General features: G+C 38.5%; 1 long non-coding RNA gene and 1 pseudogene across 4 annotated transcripts in view; both read left to right on the top strand.

Moving 5' to 3' along the window:
• Positions 1–21208, top strand: part of LOC140529057 (uncharacterized) — a 94161-nt gene that overhangs the window by 28964 nt on the left and 43989 nt on the right. The window lies entirely within an intron of this gene.
• LOC140530460 (protein disulfide-isomerase A3 pseudogene) lies at positions 13431–21206 on the top strand (annotated as a pseudogene).

Below are 21208 nucleotides of genomic sequence, written 5' to 3'. Positions count from 1 at the left end.
ATTTCAGGATGTGTATGTATATATATATATACACACACACACACACACACACACACACATATGTACATGTATATATACATGTACATATGTGTGTGTGTGTGTGCATTCCAACTTCTTGAATCATTATTCAAAGAAGTGGTGGGGCGGAGTAGGGTGGAGTGGGGGACGATAATAGCTCTTGCCAGTAGGGACCTATTCCATTGTTCATAGTGGGAAAGTGCTGCCAAAGAGAAAAAGAAAAACCCTCACATATATTTGTAAAAATCAAGAAAATCTCAACCTGTATTTACAGTGATATATGCTGTGATCAGAGCTGACAGCGTAGGCACCAGAGATGGTGAGGAGAAGTGGAATTTTCCTACAGAGGGACTGATGCTGTGGCAATTTTCCTGGCTAATTTGAAACGGAAAATCATTCCTGTGAATTGTAATTGTGAATTGTAAGCATTGAAAAATAATAGTGAATCAGATTCAGGTGATGTAATGATTAGTTTTGCTGATTAAAAAAAAAACTTTTTGCTACAAGGGATGGCATACTGGGTAGGGATATACTTGGAAATGATGACAATACAAAAGTAAAAGTATCAGTAAAAAAATAAAGCAAAGTGACAGTGAACTGGAGGCAGACCCCACCAACCATAACTGCCTCTGTCTTGAATACTAGAGTCACACTCAATCCATTAAAAATCCATCATTTTTGTTCATTTGTCACTTTTCCACTTCTATATAAGTATTTGTTTGTAATCGCTGGTATGTAAGTTCTACAACCAAAGGTAAAAGTAAACATATCTGCAAAGAAAAACTTAATTATTTCATTAGAGATTGGGTTTTAAAAAAGGCCAGTTTGTTTTTTCTTTATAAATTTTAAGATGTTTATTGATATCTTTTTTAGCATTACCTAGATTTCACCTAGACCCATCCTTTATATGATTATTTTTATAAGAAAGAGGAAAAAAATTCAAAATAACCAATGAAAATGTCAATAAAATCTGACATTATATTTAATGTTCCACATCTATGGACCACCTCCCCTCCCACAACCTCTGCAAACGAGTAGGAGGGTGGTATCTTTTCATAGTCTTCTTCCGGACTATGCTTGTACTTTGTAATTTTGCACCGTTCACTTTTGATTATTTTGTGGTTGTTCTTTCAGCTTACGTTATAGTTATTGCGTATCTTGTTTTCTTGTCTATGCTTATTTCATTCTAATTCAATTCATTTAAATCATTCTGTGCGTTATATCCATCATATTCATCATTTCTTACTATACATTAATAATAATTCATTATATTCATATGCCATAATTTGTTTAGCCAGTCCCTAATCAATAAGCATCTATCTTGTTTCTACTTCTTTGCTACTGCAAAAAGTCTTGCTTTAAATATTTTGGTGCAAGGGCTTTCTTTTTATCAATGACCTCTTTGAGGTCTATATAGTGGAATATCTTAGTCAAAGGGCATGGTCATTTGAATCACTTTATTTGCACAGATCCAAGTTGTTTTCCAAAATTAAAAAAACAAACTAATTCACACATCTATCAACAATGTATTAGTGTGCCTATTTTACCACAATCCCTCCAACACTGACTATTCCCATCTTTGGTGTTTTACTAATTGGCTGAGTATGAGTTGATTCCTCAAGGATGTTTTATTGAATTTTGCTTATTAATGATTTGGAGCATTATTTCATATACAGACCATTCTTGTTTTATGAATTTATACAATATGCAAATTAGACTTTCTTTTATGTGAAGAATTCTGAAAGAAATCCAGATTTTAAAAAAACTGTGCTAACTTTATTGTACAATACTGTACTCTCTCTCTCTTGCCCCTCAGCTATGTACTCCTTGGTCTCCTTGCCCCACCCCATTCCCAGAAACCCTCCAAGTGAAAGCAGAAGAACCCACTACCATTACCACCACCATCACTGCCTCCATGGAATGGGGGCTTTATTTGAGAACTCCAGTACAAAGACAGGAGACCTTTGCCCCAGCACCACCCACTGGCCTATGTGTCCAGCTTATCTGCCTTTCATCATTCACAGCTTGAGTACCATGTGGCTGTCCAAGGTCCCAGTCCTCTCTGGTCTGTGTCTGTATCTGGCCCCCATGTGTTTACCTCCCAGTGTGCTTTACCTGGGGGTTCCCACTAGGCCCCAACACTGCTGACCCCAGCCCCAAGCATTCCTCCTCCTCCTCCTCTCCCTTCTCTATTCCTGGTCCCCACTTGACAGGAGCAGCCCCCTTCTTGCCTTCCTGCCTGCCTCCCTCCTTCCCCATGTCAGACAGAAAATTCACTTTACATAAAAATCACTATACGTAGAAGTCTGTGAAACAGCGAGAAGTTGTTAAGTTTTTTATTTTTTTTTGAGAAATCTCCGTTCATAAATTTTGACCACTTCACTACTGGGTAATGACTTTTGCTCTTAAGAATTTCTGATGATTGTCAATACTTTATATTTTGGATACCAAATACTCATTGTAGAAATTTCATACAAAGATTTCTGCCATCACTCCACTACCACCCCCCACCCTTGCCCCACCATTTGACTGCTTGCCTCTTTATCCTAAATACATTAAATTTTTAAAAATTGTTTTTAACATTTTTTTAAATTTTGAGATCCAAATCTCTTTCTCCCCCACCAGTTAAGAAGGCAAGCAACATATCAATTATACATGTAAGATCATGTAAAACTTATTTCCATGTTAGTCATGTTGCAAAAAAAATTAAAAAGCAAGAAGTATAAAGAAAGTGAAAAGTATGCTTCAGTCTGCACTTCGAGTTCATCAAGTCTCTCTCTGGAAGTGGATGGCATTTTTCATTATGGGTTCTTTGGAACTGTCTTGGATCATTTTGATCAGAGCAGCTATCTTCCACAGTTGATTCAAGATTGTTACAACTATGTACAGCATTCTCCTGGTTCTGCTCACTTCACTTTGTTTATGCGCTATTTTTGCTTGTGCAGAAAGCTGTTGAACCTCATGTAAACAAAATTATCTACTTATCTTTTGCAATTGCCACTATCTCTTGGTTGGTTAGGAAGACATCTCACCCATAGCTGTGAAAGGTATAGGATCTGTTTTTCTTTACCTTTTTTATGGTATGATCTTTATTAATCAGGTTATGCCTTCATTTTTAATTTATTATGTAACATGGGGTAAGATATTGGTCTAAGCCTAATTCCCTTCCTTGCTGTGCTTCTGACTTTTCAGACTTCAACACCATGCTCGGATCCTTCCTCTTCCATCTCAGACCCTTCTATTCTCCTTCCCCCATGTTTCATTTCTCCTTTGTGTGTTGTTTTCTCTCCTTAGAATGTAAGCTTCTTGAGGGCAGGAATTATGTTTCTTTTTACTTGTATTTGTATCCCCAGCATTTAACACAATGCCTGGCACATAGGAAATACTTTATAAATATGTGTTGCCTTGCTTTTGTGCCACATAGTGCTTTCCAGTTTTCCCACTAGTTCTTGTCTAAAAGGGAGTTCTTTCCTAAATAGTTTATATTTCCAAGTTTATTGAATGCTGGATTATTTTCTTGTAACATTTTTTTTATTGCTTTTTTTGTTATCTTTAAATTTACGTTGTTGTAATTGTGTATATTGTTTTCCTGTCTCTGTTTATTTCACTTTGTATTAGTTTTCCTTCTCGTATAAACCTTTTAAAATTAGAATCTCACATAAAGCTCTTTACCACAGACAAAGATTCCTCATTGCAACCTCCCAACCCCATTTTACAAAGGGGATCAGGCAAAGAGAAGAGACATCGTATCATACATACATTAGATTCTTAATACACATCTGTTGAGTTTATATGGCTGGCCCACAGATAGTAGTAAACTGGTGGCAAAAACAGGGACCTGGATACTCTGTCCATTCTTTCAAAAACGTTCAGACTGACTGGTGTAAATGGGACATTTCCTTCCTAAATGTTAGACTTGGTTATAAAAGTAAATTAGCAGGCATTACAAATTTCTGTTTTTACTGAGGACATTCTGGAAGATAGCTCTTTCACTAGAAGAACTGGTATCCAGTACCCAGAAACCAGTTGGAGAATTTGCTCTTAAGACCATACAGTCAATAGGAAGAAGACCTGGGTAGGAGACTTTTAGCTTGTGCTTTTCTTTTGTGAGCATGTTACCATTAGAGAAATATGTATCTCCCATAGTAGGAATCTAGAGACAAAATGGTCTAAGCAAGTATAGGACATGCTTAGGATCTGACCTCTTTGCCTTTGTCCCTGGTCTCCAGAGAACTAGAGATACACTTGCAACATTGAACAAAGGAGAACAGATAACAAGGCTCTCATACTATAAACCATTTCTTTATCTCTGGTATGTGGATGTCATACCCCTTTTCTGTCATGTGGCCTTTTAAAACTGTGTTATCTATACTGGGTATACATTGTGCTTTGCTCTGGGCCAATTGTAACCACATATATTTATATCTAACAGGGTTAAGCTAGGGAGTGAGATGTAGAAGGTTCACACTCTCCTGTCCTAAGCATGGTTTTAAATTGTTCTGGCAGTGGAGCTCGCTAGCTATCTGCTATAGAGAAAAAACTGGGGTGGAGCAGAATCTCAGGACCAACAGAAAGGACAGGTTCTACCACAATAATAATCACTTCCATGGTAGACAGAAAATACTTTGTAAGCTTGAACGCATGATATAAATGAGTTACTTATTCTCTTGTGTGTAACTTGTAGAAGGGAAGATGACAGGGTGTTGTAATGAACTGATTCAAAACTACCCTTCATCTCTAGAAGGTGGCATGGTGAGCCACAAGGCCAGAGTCCATAGGTTTGCTAGGAGCCAGGCAAAGAGCTGGTCCTGCAGAGATAAAATTAAAAGCCAGGGGAGGAGATGAGGAGATGGGTGCAAGCTCTCTTGATGATACCTCTGACGTATCCTTTTTCACTCTGGCAAGACTCTTCCTCACCAGAGTATAGTTTGCACAGAACAAGACCTGGGAATCAGAGATATATATATGTATGTACGTATTTATTTATTTATAAATTGGTACTGTTCTCATTATCACCTAAGCCTGGCACGTCTGACTTAAAAAGAGCAAGAGCCGATGGAGGAATGTCTACGGATACAGCTTCTACTGCAGTAACTCATGTGTACATCAGTGTCTTTAAAAAAGAGTTCCATTAGAATGGTTCTGATTTTCCTTCTATAAAGTATCTCTTTACTAGTCCCAGTGATCTTCCTTGAGTGCTGGTCTGACCATGTTACCTCCCCTGCTCAATAAACTCTAGAGACTCCCCATCGCCTCCAGGATAAAACAGAACTTTCTCAGTCTGGCATTCAAAGCCCTTCATAATTTGCCCCTGCATTTTTCCAGTCTTCATACTCTGTACACCCCCAGAAGTACTCTTAGATCCAGGAACTTTGGCCTCCTTGCTATTGCTTGAAGAAGGAACTACATCTCCTATCTCTAGTCATTTTCACTGTCTATCTCCCATGCAGAAATGATTTCCTTTGACATCTTTGCCTTCTGGCTTCCTTCAAGTCCCAGCAAAAATCTCCCCTGCTACAGGAAGCCTTTCCCAAACCCTATTAATTCTTGTGCCTTTCTTCTGTTGATTATTTCCAATGTATTATATGTATATGTGTGTATACATACATTGTATATAATGTGTGCTTATACACACATGCAAATACACAGATAACATGCAAATATCTATGTACAAACAAGCTATATATACATATGTGTACACATATAGCTCATATATATTATATAGGTATATAGCTTGCTTGCATACTGTTATCTGCATGTTGATATAGGTACGTATTTTACAGCTATAATAGGGTATATATCTACATAAAATATACTAAGTAATTACATAGTATATATCGTATATAGCTTGTTTATACATAGCTATTTGCAAATATCTGCACATACACACACACACACATACCCATACACCACCTATATATAGATTGTTTGTACATAGTTACTTACACAGGAGTTGCTTGAGAACAGGAACTGTCTTTCATCTTTCTTAGTATCCCTGACCCTTAGAACACTTGTGCATGGAACATTTGTTTTTGTCATTTCAGTTGTGTCTGACTTCGTAACCCCATTTGGGGTTTTCTTGGTAAAAATACTGGAGTGGTTTGGCATTTCCTTCTCCAGCTCATTTTACAGATGGGGAAACTGAGGCAAACAGCGTTAAGTGACTTGCCCAGGGTCACAGAGAAAGTGTCTTTTGCCAAATTTGAACTTTGGAAGATGATTCCTTCCCTACTGTAAGCGCAGACTCTACCCACTGTGCCACCTAGCTTCCCCGCCTGGAGCACAGATGCTTAATAAATGTTTATTGATGGATGATAAATGATCAGAAATCCATAGGACTTTTTGAAAAGCTGGCTGATAATGGAATCAGTGTGATATAGGTGTATATTTCACAGAATACTAAAATTTAAAGATTGGAGGGGACCTTAGAGATGATCCAATACAACTCTGCTGTTTTACAAAGAAATAAGGCTCTAGAGCGATTAAGTGACTTATTCCAGATCACTTAACTAGATAATGGAAGAACTGCAACTTGTCTCTTAAATAGGTAAACTTTTACTCTACCATCTACTGGTGCCTGACCTTGAGAGTTTTGTGTAATTATTTGTCTGCAGAACTTCTGATGGGTACTGGCTATTGGTCTAAACAAGCTCTAGTTTTCCTCTATCTTGCCTTTCTTTTTACATGACTTTGGGATAAATATTCAATGACTAGAATTAGAGAGCCATCTGGTATAACTATAGATTCTCCCCATGATCTTTAATAAGCCCTGAGCATGATTAACTTCTCAGACACAGTTATAGATCTCCATAAAGGAAATGGGAGATTTGATCAACACACAAGTTTAAGATGGAAAGTTAAGTGAAGAGACCATCTGGGCTAACGTAAATCTAATGAATCACTGCTAATCCTGAAACAATGCTAAAAGCTCAAAAGATCTGGGCCCTGGAGGGCTTTAATTCTGGAAAGTGAGTATGGAAAGCAGCAATGGAAAGGAAAGACAAAGCATGTTGGAAGATATTCAGTAGGAAAATGAATGTTAAAAGAAATTTTCATATCTGCAAGAAATAAACAAATTAAGATAAGACAAAAAAAACCAAACCTCGCACTCTTAGAGGAAGAGACGCAAAGGGTCTGAGAAAAAAAAACAATTTCCTTTATATTGAAGTGGGTGAATCACAGAATTTCTGAGTTAGAAGGGACCTCAAATCCCTTCTAGTAGAACAGGAATTCCTCCCACCACAATATTTATAGACACAAAGTCATTGATCTAGAAATGTAAGAGACCTTGTAAACCCATCTAGTGCAACCACCTCATTTTACAGAAGAGGAAGCTGAGGCACAGCAAACTCAAGTGCTTTGTCCACTAAGTAGCAGAGCTGGGATTTGAACTCAGGCTCTGTGATCAAATTCAGCATTCTAAAGTAAGCTTTCTTTCTACTGTCTCTACATTCCTGAGAAACAGATCTAGTTTTTGCTAGAAATTCTCTCATTTTGGGGAACTCACTATCTTATTGTGGGAGCTGGATTCATTTTTGAAGAGTTCTAATTGTTAAGAAGTTCTACACCAAGCCTTAATTTACTTCAACTTCCACATACTTCTGTCTTCTGGGACCAAGCAGAACAATTCTATCCCGTCTTTGACATCAAAATACTTGAAGGGAGTTGTCCTGTCCTGCCCCCTAAGAAATAATAATAGCAGCTCACATTTCATATAGTGTTTTAAAGCTTGAAAAGAGCATTACATATATTATTTGATACTCCTCACCACAACTCTGTAAGGTAGGTGTTATTACTGTCTCAAATTTACAGACAAGGAAACTGAGACTCAAAGGATTAAGTTATTTCCCCAAGGTCACAATGCTAAGATGTCTGAGACAGAATTCAAACCTAGGTCTTCCTGACTCCAAGTCCAGCATTCACAACGCCAGTCAATAGAAAAAAGATAGTAAAGAGAATATTACATCAAATATAAGAACATCCAAATTGATAAAAAGAGAACAAGAAGAGAATAATAGGAAAATCTGATAAACAAATGGGAGCGTTAGGAGCTTTGCTAAAGTCAAATAAACATGACAAAAAGAGGAGAAGCTCAGGGAAAAAAGGAAACACAGAAGGAAGAAGAGATATTTTACAAATAGGTTCCAAGGGATGTGAAAGTAAAAAAGAAGTAAAGAGGTTCAAGTACATTCTATAGGAACCAGAAAAGGAGGAACTTTTGAACAGTATCCTCTAATAATCATCCACAAGAAGGCACTTTTTTAAAGCAACTTGGAAATTCTCCACTTAGATTCCTGAGCTCCTGGAATGACATATAGAATGCATCAGTGCACAGGATATAAGCAAAATTAAGACAAGACCATGAGACTCAGCACTTGATGTTCCAGATGCTGATGAGGCAACTGCTCAAGCATCCAGTGATTGATCATGATGATGCTAAGTTGGAACAAATTTTTCTCAGGCAGACCTCAGAAATCTATGAACCAAGAATTTGCAGAGATGTAATGAGAAAACTGAAATATAAAAGAGAATTTTGTGTTTGTTAACTGTTGTTGTTCAGTTGTGTCTGACTCTTCGTGACCCCATTTGGGATTTTCTTGGCAAAGACACTGGAGCAGTTTGCCATTTCCTTCTCCAGCTCATTTTACAGATGGGGAAACTGAGGCAAACAGAGTTAAGTGACTTGCCCAGAGGCATACATTTTGTGTCTGAGGTCACATTTGAACTCAAGTCCTCCTGACTCCAGGTCTGGTACTTATCCACTCTGCCACCTAGCTGATTAATTTGGTTTTGAAAATGGCTGTTTCTTTAACAGAAAAGAGTCAGATATAATTTTCCCATCTTCAGTCCAGGCATAAGACGCATGTCTAGTCTAATATGTAGAAAATACCTCTAAAGTGAAATTAATCTGGTTGAGAAGGTCAAATTCTAGACTCAATTGCTTTATTCCTTATACCTTTGCTGGGAAATTTGAAATATGTCCTGACAGTGAATAAATGAGCCCACACAAATAAATAGGGTAAAGTCAGTAGCATCCTAGGGTTGGCAGCATGCCTAGGCTTGGAGTCCTGCCTGAATTCAGTAGCACACCTGAGGTTCTAGCCACTAAGCAGATTTATAGAATCAAAAAACTACAGAGAGCTGGGTATTAGTAATAGCCATGCTGGCAGGCACAACCACAGGGAAGAAGCCAAATATTTTTCTTCCTGGGCAAATTACAGTACCTTAACATGGCCAGGTGGTTATGGTTGGAGAAATATGAAGTATTACTGCAAAGCAATGGAGTAGCTAGGTACTCCAGGTCAGACCTGGAGTCAGAAAAACTCATCTTCCTGAATTCAAATCTGGCCTCAGACACTTACTATGTGACCCGGGAGAGTCACTTAACCCTGTTTACCTCAGTTTCCTCATCAGTAAAATGAGCTGAAGAAAGAAATGGCAAACCATCTTTAACAAGAAAACCCCAAAAGGGATCATGAAGAGTTGGACACAACTAAACATGAGAAAAATGACTAAACAACAAAAATAGAAAGTAATGCAGTTGTTAAAAAAAAAGCAACATAATTTGTACATGCAACTAAATGTTGCATTATGACTCCTTAGTGGAGTCACCCCTGGAAGTCATAAACTTATTTCAGACATTCAGTCATCATTCAAATAATTTGGAGTTCTGAATATCTTTGAGTGGTAAAATTCAAGGTTTTACTACCAGGTAAAGGCACTTTGAGTGCCCAGTATTGTGGATGTTTCCTCTGGAATTGAGATGTCTTCCAAGGAGAAATTTAGTTTGTTTTTCTCATTTTAAAAAAATCTATTTTTAGTTTTCAACAATCACTTTCATAAGTTTTAAATTTGCTCCCCTTCCCTCCTTCCTCCCTCCCCAAGATGGCATGCAGTCTGATATGGGCTCTACACATACATTCCTATGAAACACATAGAAACCTAGTCTTGTAGAAGAGATTTTCCTCCCAGCATGAGTTTAACTTTATAGGTATAAAAAAATAAATGTCGCTCACTCAGTGGTAGCTGGCAGCACTTGTAGGATACTTTGAACATACCCCTTTATTTATGCCTCCACTCCTTTAAGTTCTAAGGCTAGCACGGTGCACAGCCTCAGATTGAGCAAAAATGGAAGAAGAAAATGCTGCTCTTGTCACTGACAATGGGTCTGGCATGTGCAAAGCTGACTTTGCTGGGGACGATGCTCCTCGGGCTATGTTCCCCTTCATTGTTGGATACCCAAGACACCAGGGTGTCATGGTGGGAGTGAGGCAGAAAGACAGCTATGGTGGTGATGAGGCCCAGAGCAAGAGAGATATCCTGACTCTGAAAGATCATATTGAACATGGCTTTGTTACCAATTGGGATGACCTGGAGAAAAACTGTCATCATACCTTTTACAACAAACTTCGTGCAGCCCCTAAGGACCACCATGTTCTCCTTCCAGAAGCTCGCTTAAATCCTAAGGCCAACAGAGAGATGACACAGATCATGTCTGAGACCTTCAATACCCCAGCTATGTATGTATGTTGCTGTCCAGGTTGTATTGTCTTTGTATGCCTCTGGTCACACCACTGGTATTGTTAATGGACACTGGTGAAGGTGTCACCCACACTGTACCCTTCCCCATGCCATCCTTTATCTAGATTTGGCTGTATGTGACCTGACAAACTACTTCATGAAGATACCAACAGAAAGAGGGTACAGGTTCATTACCACAAGTGAAAGGGAAATTGTGACATCAAAAACCTGTGCTACCTTGCTGTGGACTTTAAGCAAGAGATGGCCACTCCTGCTTCATCCTCTTTCCTGGAGAAGAGCTATGAGCTTCCCAATGGCCAAGTGATCACCATTGGCAATGAGAAGTTCAGGTGTCCAGAGTCCCTCTTCCAGCCATCCTTCCTGGATATGGAATCCTGTGGCATTCCTGAGACTACTTTCAATTCTATCATGAAGTATGATGTTGATATCTGAAAGGATCTATATGCCAACACAGTATTGTCTGGTGGTACTACCACGTAGCCTGGTATTGCTGACAGAATGCAGAGAAAACTCAGCCCTAGGACCTAGTACAATGAAAATTAAGATCATTGCTCCCCTGAATGTAAGTATTCTGTCCAGATTGGTGGCTATATTCTGGCTTCTCTCTCTACCTCCCAGCAGATCAGCTAGCAGGAATATGACGAATCTGGCCCATCCACCGTCCATCACAAATGCTTCTAAACAGACTGCTAGCAGACACATGGCATTTTGCTGCATGAGTATTCACAAAATAAAGACTTGGCCTGACAAATGCACACCTCATGCTAGTCTTTTGAAACAGAAATAAAAGCTTTCTTTGAAAAGAAACTTATCCTTAGGGAAGTTTGTATCTGCTATGAGATAAATATCAGAACTTTGTAGATTGTTGAATCATTACTAACTTGACCTTGTATTCAAGTTAACAGTTGTTCCCTTGGTGAACATTTTACCATAGCTTGTACATATCTTTTGTCTAAACCCTGATACAGGTCACTTCATCTTAACAGGTAAGGCTAAGAGCTAATTTCTATAAAGAACTGACCTGATAACATGGCAATATAGTGTCTGGCTGGTTGACAGTCAATGGCTGTACAGTTTAGTTCTAAAAAGCATCAGATCTGTACAGGGCATCTAAAGGTCAGATTTCCAGCATCTAAAAGAGCTGACTTACAGAATTTTTCTCCTAAGGCTGGCAAGAGTTTATTAAGTATTTTAAGTTATTAAGTATTAAAAGTTTCCAACTTTTTGTGATCCCATGGACCATAGCAGGCCAATACTACTCATGAGGTTTTCTTAGCAAAAATGCTGAAGTGGTTTGCCATTTCCTCCTTCAATGGACTAAGGTTAAGTGACTTGCCCAAAGTCATATAGCTAGCATCTGGGGCAGGATTTGAATTCAAGTCTTTCTGACCCCAGACCCAGTGCTCTATCTACTGAGTCATCTAGCTGTTTCAACATGCATGATGTTTGCTGTAGTAGTTAGCCACAAAGGTTAGCACCCCCCCCCAAAAAAACCCCAAATCCAAGCAAAACAAAAACCCAACTCTGGAACTTGCTTTAAAGCAAGTATGGATAGTGAGGAGAATTTTAACGCAAAAATTGACAAGTCAACAAGCATTTGTTAAGCTCCTCTACTACGTTCCAGGCACTTTGCTACATCCTGGGGGATACAAAGAGAGGCAAAGACAGTCCCTACCCTCACGATGCCATAAGAAATGATGAGCTTAATGATTTTAGAAAAGCATGGAAAGATTTGCATGAAATTACGAAGAGTGAAATGAGCAGAACAAAGAGAATGTCACATACAGTAACAGCAACGTTGTTTTAAGAATGACTTTGAGCGACTAAGTCATTTTGACTGTTATAAATACACAAATTAACTACAAAGGACTTGTCAGGGAAGATGCTATCTACATCCAGAGAAAGAAATGATAAAAAGAAGTATGTATAGAATTTATTCATATATATATGCATATATATATATACACCCATGTATGTGTGCGTATTTATTTGTATCTAATGATAGCTATCTGTAGGGTGGGAGGAGGGAAGGGAGAAAAAGGGAAAAAATTTACATGATAACTTTATTATATATTTCAAGGAATAGCAAATTGTACATAATAGATTTGCAATTTCATATGTAAACATTTTTTATTATACAATGGCATGGAAATGCTTGTTTTATTCCAGAAATTATAAGTAAAACAAATAAAAAATTAAAAATCTAATGAGGGAAATAACATGCAAACAATTATGTACAAACTATACAAGATAACTTGGAGGGAATAACAGAGGAACGGTACTAGCATTGAGGGGGACTGAGAAAGCCTTCTTGTAGAAGGTGAGATTTCAACGGAGCCGTGAGGGATGCTAAGTAAACCAGGAGGTAGAGAAGGTGAGGAGGGAGAGAATTCCAGGCATGGAGCACAGTCAGTAAAAATGTACAAAGTTGGGAGATGGAGCTTCTTGTGTGAGGAAAAGCAAGGAAGCCAATGTCATTGGATGACAAAGTAAAGTGTAAGACTGGAAAGGTAGAAAGAGATCAGATTTTGAAGGGCTTTAAGATCCAAAGAAGATTTTATATTTGGTTCTGTAAGTAACAGGGAATCACTGGAGTTTCTTGGATAGAGGAATGATATGGTAAGACCTGCTCTTTAGGAACATCACTTTGAGAGCTGAGAGGGTGATGGACTGGAGTGGAGTGAGACCTGAGGTAGAAAGACCAAAAAGAACCTTACTGCAATAGCCCAGGCATGAGATGATAAAGGCCTGCACCAAGGAGGCAACAGTGTCAGAGAAGAAAAGGGAGCCTTTATCCAAGTAATATGAAATGAGGAGGAAAGGAGAAGAGGAAACTCTCAGGGAATAACCTTAATATTTTTCAATGAAACATGAGGCAAAGTTCTCAGCTGAGAAGGTTTGGGGCAGAAGAGCTTTGGGAGGTTTGAGGATGAAAAGATCTGGAATAGAATGTAAATGGGACTGTGACTTAATTAAGAAGGTGTAAAAGGATTGCCTTGCTGCAGTGAGGGCCCACTTGAATCTATTTAACATAATTTGTAGTGCACCCAATGGCTCAGTAACCTGAAAAATGCGCATTATAGGTTTCGGCCAGTAATATCTGTCTACATATGGAGTATAAGTAGATCTACATTCAAAAGAGAAAATAAAATTATTGAGGAGTATTATTTCTATTCTCTAAAATATTAGGAAGAAGGAAGTATTCTTTGAAAAGATCAAAGAAGAGCTTCAAAAAAGGATACATGGAATGTAATGGAATAATATTTTGTTGTTAGAAATGACCAAAAGTATAGTTTCAGAGAAACATGTGAAGAAAACTATAGAATGAAGTAAGCAGAACCAGAACAATTTATACTGTAACAACAACCCTATAAAGATGAACAACTTTGAAAGACACAGGAATGCTGATCAATGTAATGACCAGCCATAATACAGATATCGATCATTAGATATATAGATCCACATACATATGTTACACAGCCAGTGCAGGAATTTATCTTGTCTGACTAGGCATATTTGTTACAAGGGCTTTGTTTTTGTTTTGTTTTCCTTTTTTCCCAATGGGGGTTGGAAATAGGAAGGACAGAAAATTGATTTTTGTTCATTGAAAAAATTTAATTTTTAAAAAGTGATGGAATAGATATAGCATTGCATGCTAAGAATATACATTTATGTGAGGAAATTTAAAAACAAGGGTGGGGAATGAGGTGGAGAAACAATAACGTTGTAGATGTATATACCACAAGCCACTTGGAATTACAATGGATGAAGAATTTGGGAAAAGATCATACACACAAGCCTGGTATGGAAGCATAATTTATGAATGTGAAGAATTCAAATAAACATAAGAAGATTTACTCAAACTGATTTGAGGAAAGAAAATGGAATCCAGAGAATGATATATACAGACTATAATTATAATATAACCTTGATTCTACCTTTCCTCATTGCATCTAATGTATTCTTGCCTCCTAATGGAAGCCAGTCTGAAAGAAGAGCCTCCTGCAGAAGGTAGAGACAGTTCACTCATGTTTTGTAATTCTCATCTTCTCCAAGGCACATGGAGGAGCAGACAACTTTTTATTCCAGAGACAGTTGGCTTTGCCCTAGGTTTCTATTTTCCCAAAAGAACCCTGCTTCCTAGATTTGTCTTTTTATAGAATCACCCCTTTCATCCCTCCCATCAGTGCAAGCTAGACCTTCCAGTCACATTTAGAATCTTAGATCCACCCTCATATATCTTGCTCACTAGTTTAACTCCCTCATTCATAAATACATGGTCCCAATTTGTCCATATAAGAGCATGACATGTCCTCACAATAGATACACTATCTTGGCCAAATGATATCTCCATGCTAGAAATAAATTATTTACTATATAAAACCCTTTCCCCTATGGCATATTGTTTAATTAAATTCAGCAAGTATATATTGAACTTCCATTACGCACAGGACACTGTTACTGCCAGGGGTTGGAAATAAAAAGATAAAAGTGACAATACTGTCCTCAAAAAACTTACATGATGGGGATTGGGAAGGGGACATGGAGGGCAGTGGACATGAGATATGCAAAATAAGTACAATAGAGTGTGTGTGGAATAATGGGGGAAAGGAAGGACCTAGACAAAGTACTCCTCAGTGTTTTAGAAGAAAGATAATTTTTAGCTAGGGAAATCAGAAAAGTGTACACAGAGGAGGCGATAGCTAGGCTGTATCGCCAAGGAAATATTCACTGCACGACAGCGACTATGAATATGCTAGCATAGTTTTGCTCTCAAAGTATAACAGACTCTCCATATAGAAAGCAGAAGAAAAACATTTATTCCAACAACAGAAAGCCAAATCTCAATACCAGAAAGTCAAATCCATCATAATAACCAAGAAGTCAATACACATTAGCATTGCAGGCAATAACACCATTCCCAAGCTGCTGGCCTCATTGCTGGTGGAGTTCTTCATGCCCTGGTGTGGACACTGTAAGAGGCTTGTCCCAGAATATGAAGCTGCAGCAACCAGACTAAAAGGAATAGTTCCTTTGGCAAAGGTTGACTTAATATGGAATCGGTGGCTATCCCACCCTAAAAATATTTAGAAACAGTGAAGAATCAGATAGCTATGATGGCCCTCAGACAGGTGATGGAATTGTGAGTGATCTGAAGGAGCAGACAAGGACCTGCCTCAGTCCCTCTCATGAGTGCAGAAGATTCTGAGAAGTTCATTAGTGACAAAGCTGCTTCTGTGGTGGGTTTCTTCAGAGACCTAATCAGTGAATCACTCAGAGTTCCTAAAAGCAGCTACAAACTTGAGAGAAAACTACCACTTTGCACACACCAATGTTGATGTTCTGGTGAGATATGATGCTGATATAGAGGGTTTCACTTTATTCCGACCTCCACATCTGGCTAACAAATTTGAGGAAAATAGTATACAGTACACAGAGGAAAAGATAGCCAGTGGCAAAATTTAAAAATTTAACCAGGGGAATGTTTTTGGTATTTGCCCTCACATGACAGAAGACAACAAAGACTTATTTCAGGGCAAGGACTTACTTGTGGCTTACTATGATGTGGACTGTGAGATGAATGCTAAAGGATCCAACTACTGGAGAAACAGAGAAATGATGGTGGCACGAAAATTCCCTGGACAGAAACTCAACTTTGCTGTTGCTAGTCACAAATCTTTTAGCCACCAACTCTGACTTTCACTTGGAAAGAACCTTTGCAGAGGTGCCTGTTGTTGCTATCAAAACTGCAAAAGGAGAGAAATATGTTATGGAAGAGAAGTTCTCTTGTGATGGAAAGGCCCTTGGGCAATTCCTCCAGAATTACTTTGATGGCAACCTGAGAAGATACTTAAAGTCTGAACCTATCCCACAGAATAATTGATGGACCTGTGAAGGTAGTAGTAGCTGAGAACTTTCATGAAATTGTGAATACTGATAAAGATATTCTGATAGAATTCTATGCCCCTTGGTGTGGTCACTGTAAAAACCTGGAGCCCAAGTACAAAGAGTTGGGAGAAAAGCTCAGCAAAGATCCCAATATTGCCATAGCAAAGATGGATGCTATAGCCAATGATGTGTCTTCTCCATATGAAAGGCTTTCCTACCATCTACTTTTCTTCAGCCAATAGTAAGCAAAATCCATGGAAATATGAAAGTGGCCATGAAGTTAGTGACTTTTTAAATCCTTCAAAGAGAAGCTACAAATCCTTCTGTGATCCAATAGGAAAAATCCCAAAAGAAGAAGGCTGAGGAAGATCTCTAAAGTGGCAGCCAAAAATAGACCACTTTGTATAAGGACTCTTTTACCAGTGATGGGATAGCGAGTGCCTCAGAGATGAGTGGATAGCATGGATGCCATCTGAATCCCATTCATGATGCCAAATGTATATCATCAAGGCAATATTCATAGCACAGAGGGCAACTATGAATATGTTGGGGTAGTTCTGTATAACAAAGTATAACAGACTCTCTATATAGAAGGCAGAAGAAAAACATTTATTCAGACACCAGAAAGCCAAATCTATCATAGTAACCAAGAAGTCAATACATATTAGCACTGCAGGGGACAACACCATTCCCAAGCCTTTCCCCCTTGGGCTGGGGCCTTCTCACAAGCAAACACTCACAAGACTAGCTGTGCCTGCCTGTGTCCTCTCTCTCCTCCACCTTAACTGCTCTCATCAACTTCTTCCCAGATCTGCTTCACCCTTTCTGTTACACCTGTTCAGCAAGCTCCTCTCACCACATATGACTTAGGCTTCCACATGATTTAGGCAGGTCATATGGGCCTATTAATGAGTGGGAACAATCTCCAAATTAAGCAAAAATACATTAACAATACGTAGGCTTAGGCTTTGCTCACCATTCTAAGTGTCTCTAGTTTCCAAGAAGGAAAGGACAGATATCCATCCCTTCAGCTTCAATAAAATGGCCACCACCCTTGTTAAGGCGCTCTTACTGCTTGTCTGGACTATTTCAATAACCTTCTAATTGGTTGCCTTTCTTCCAGTTCATCTTCCTTCTCTAATTCTTTTTCCACAAAGCTTACACTTTACAAGTTTCCCTCCTTCTTTCATCAACCCTTGAGCTCCCCAAGTTTATACTGTGTGATTCAATGACATGGCCTCCTGCCTGTTCCTCATATGAGACACTCCATCTCTAGATTGCTGCCATTTTTATTTGCTCCCTATTGCCCCCAGGATAGAATTAAAACTTCTCAGCTTGACATTTAAATGCCAATACTGTAAATTTTCAACCAACCTGTCCAGACTTTTCACTTCATTCCCATCACTGATCCCATTTTCTAGTTTAGTTGGCTGAGGAAACCCACCATATCATCTAATTTTATACTTTTGTGTGTGCCTTGGGGGAAAATGAGGATCATAGTCTGAGTGAACTGGACTCACCTTCTGCATGAGGCCTTTCCTTTCTCAGATTGCCTTCTGTCCACTGCTTATATATGTCACATGTACCAGTTTATTTATGTTGCCTTCCCATTATGTTCCTTAAAGACAAGGTTCAGTTCTAATCTTTCTTTGTCCTCACATATAAAAAGTGATTAATAAATGCTTGTTAATTGATCTACCTTTTATTTCCCAATGTGTGATCCAAATTCTCCAAGGATGAGTAAATATTCACGTCTGACAACCAGAATAGATGCATGCTTTCTGGAAAACTTTGCTGGCAACTTCTTAGGCATTTGTGGTCTCAGACAATCCAAGGGAAGTGTATATAATTAAATCTACAAGCAAAACATTAAGAGTTAGGCTTCTCCTTTACATTCTTGTCTCAACAAGGGGCAGAAGCAAAGACTAAAATGCTATTCTTAATTTATCCCCATAAAGCTTTTACGAAAACGAGCCCCAGGGCTTTCAGTAGCAGGGCTTCCTGATTTTTCCATCAAAATGGAGGACAAAGGGGTAATGGGGCAAAAGTTTTCCAAGTCTCAAAAATAGCTTTCATTCTCTTCACAATAATCTGGGTGCTCAAGCTGAACAGATAAATCAGATCCAAGGCCTCTGGAATATCAATTTTGAATGCTAATAAAACAATATAAAGCATGGGGCTAAGGAGAATCCAAATCCAGGACATCTTGAGCAATATAGCTCTCAATAATGTGGAAGTGTAATTCTTCAGTCTAAACTATTTATCTGGAGATGAGATAAGGGAACTTTAACATAATAAACACATTCCACATTACCAAGGAGCCCTCAGAGAAGTGAGTTGGAATATAGTCTCAAGACATGGAATTTTCTTCAAGTTGCTGGTACAGGAAATAGAACTTCTCACACACTCTACTTCATTATATATTGAACTGGGCCTAAATATTTGGGTAGTTTCCCAGAACACCTTCCAGCAGCAAAGATATGTTCTCTTCCCGACCAGTCCCATGCCAGCTTTACTTAAACCATCACCTCCAGCTACCAAGACCCCAGCCAAGATCCCTAGGTTCTTTGGCTCTGATCCTTAAGGGCTGGGGGGGAAGGGGTCCACTTCCCACAAGAATACCATCGGTACCATTCTAACTCACCTTTATTTATCTTCTCTCATTAGAAAGTAAGCCCTTCAGGGGCAGCAACTATCTTGTTTGTTTCATGATCACTAGACAACCTTATAAATGTTTTACTTATGACCTTATCTAGGATCTTTTCTAACCATGTTCTTATCTTATTACCAGCTGCAATGGCACTTACCTTCTTGGTTTGAAAACTAATTGAATTATTTTTATCTGAACTGAAATGAGGTCATTTGGTGTTGGTAAACAGTGTCTCAGAACAGAGCTTCTAGTTCGAGGTGTGTTAGAGATCTATTGTCAGACATTAGATAAATCATTTAGAGAGGAAGCTTGGGGTTCAAGTCAGTCCTCTTTTGCCTGACCACTCTTTCAGTGAACCTCATTTACTTCCCTTATCTATAAGACAGGAAAGATAATTCTAATACTGCCTGCCTCCTAAGGTTATTGTGACGAAAGTGTCTTGTAAGCTTTGAAATGTTACATGCTGTCATTCAGTCGTTTCAGACTCTTCCTGACCGCATTTGGGGTTTTCTTGGAAAAGACCCTGGAGTACTTTGCCATTTCCTTCTCCAGCTCATTTGACAGATGAGGCAAAGAAGTGACTTACACAGATAGTAAATGTCTGAGGCCAGATTTGAACTCAGGAAGATGAGTCTTCTTGACACTGGGCCCAGTACTCTGCCCACTGTGCCACCTACCGGTCTCAAATGTTATATAAACACGAGCTATTTTATCTTTGCATGGAGAGTGGATGGGATGGAATTCTCTGTATCCCCAGCTATTTAAACTCTTTAAGGTGGGAGTTCCCATGAAGGCACAAATTAAAAAGACTTTCTCTCTACCTGATCATATCTTTAAGACTGTGTGGGGACTAAGGGGAAAATGTATTTTATGTTTTCAACTAGATGGTTTAGGGGGAAGGGAAGAACCATTTATTAAGCACCTATTACATACCAGACACTTGTTCTAAGCACTTTAACAATTTTATTTGCTTCTCACAACAATCTTGTGAGGGATACTATCATCTCCATTTTACTATTAAGGAAATTGAGACATAAGTATGCCCAGGTCACATAGCTAGTTTCTGAGGCTTAACCTCTGGTAAGCTTTTACTTTTTACCTTATTGTATGGAACTTTCCCTTCCTCCTATACTTCTAGCAAGATCAACAGATTTGAATATAAGGTCCCAGTGGTTTTCAAGAGTCAAATAGAAGAGTCTAGCGGAAACAATCCTGGAAAACTTTAACAAAGATTCCTCTATAAATGGTCCTTTATTTGCTGGCTTTGATACTCAACAGCCCTCAAATATTGCCTTCAGTTTCAATCAGGAACCTTTTCTAAGAAATCAGTTAACATTTGACCCAGAAGCAGACTGATGTATTAGCCACCATCTCCCTTTTTGAGGAGATAGTGTATTATCAATTATCAATTGATGTATTATCAATTACTGGATTCCTTCCTGATTAGCAAAAAGCCAGAAATTTAGGGGAAGCATAAATGACCTACTTTAGGTAAGTCACCCAATTTTTATTTTACCTTTCTTTAGGCTATAGTCACATCTTTCACTCCCACCATTTCTAATAAATTCTGTTACTAAATAAGTATGATCCAATTATTAATAAATTCTGTTACTAAATAAGTATGATCCAATTATGGCAAAGCTTGCTTGATTCAAGCTCAAGGAACCCAGTCAGAATTTTGAATGATCTCTAAAAGTCCATGTCATTCCTAGGGATTGCTCTGTAATTCAGCTTCATTGCCAAGGTACAGAGCTGGGCCAATTTATTACTCCTGTGTTGAACTTTGAGGGGGAAAGACGTGAACACTTTGTTTTCTGAAAAATGGTGGTAAAATCTTATTTATTCCTGTTAACTTATCTTAACAATTTGCCTACTATTGTATTACAGTCTAAGAATTTATTCCATTTAGAAATGTTCCTCAGAATGAGCAAGATGAATTTGATTCATTAGTAATAGAAATTACTTATTACCCACTTGCAAGTTTTCTCCTCAATAGTGTATCCCAGCTCATCCCTCTGATCATTGTGAAGTCAGTGGTCATAGATACTCTGAAGACTAATTGTGACAGAGGAGGGCCCAGAGGGTTTAAACCATGATGCTTTCCTATTT

Source organism: Notamacropus eugenii, chromosome 2 (genome assembly GCF_028372415.1).
Source record: "Notamacropus eugenii isolate mMacEug1 chromosome 2, mMacEug1.pri_v2, whole genome shotgun sequence".
NCBI lineage: Eukaryota > Metazoa > Chordata > Mammalia > Diprotodontia > Macropodidae > Notamacropus > Notamacropus eugenii.
Note: the sequence above shows the minus strand (reverse complement) of the source record. Positions and strands in the feature narration are given on the sequence as shown.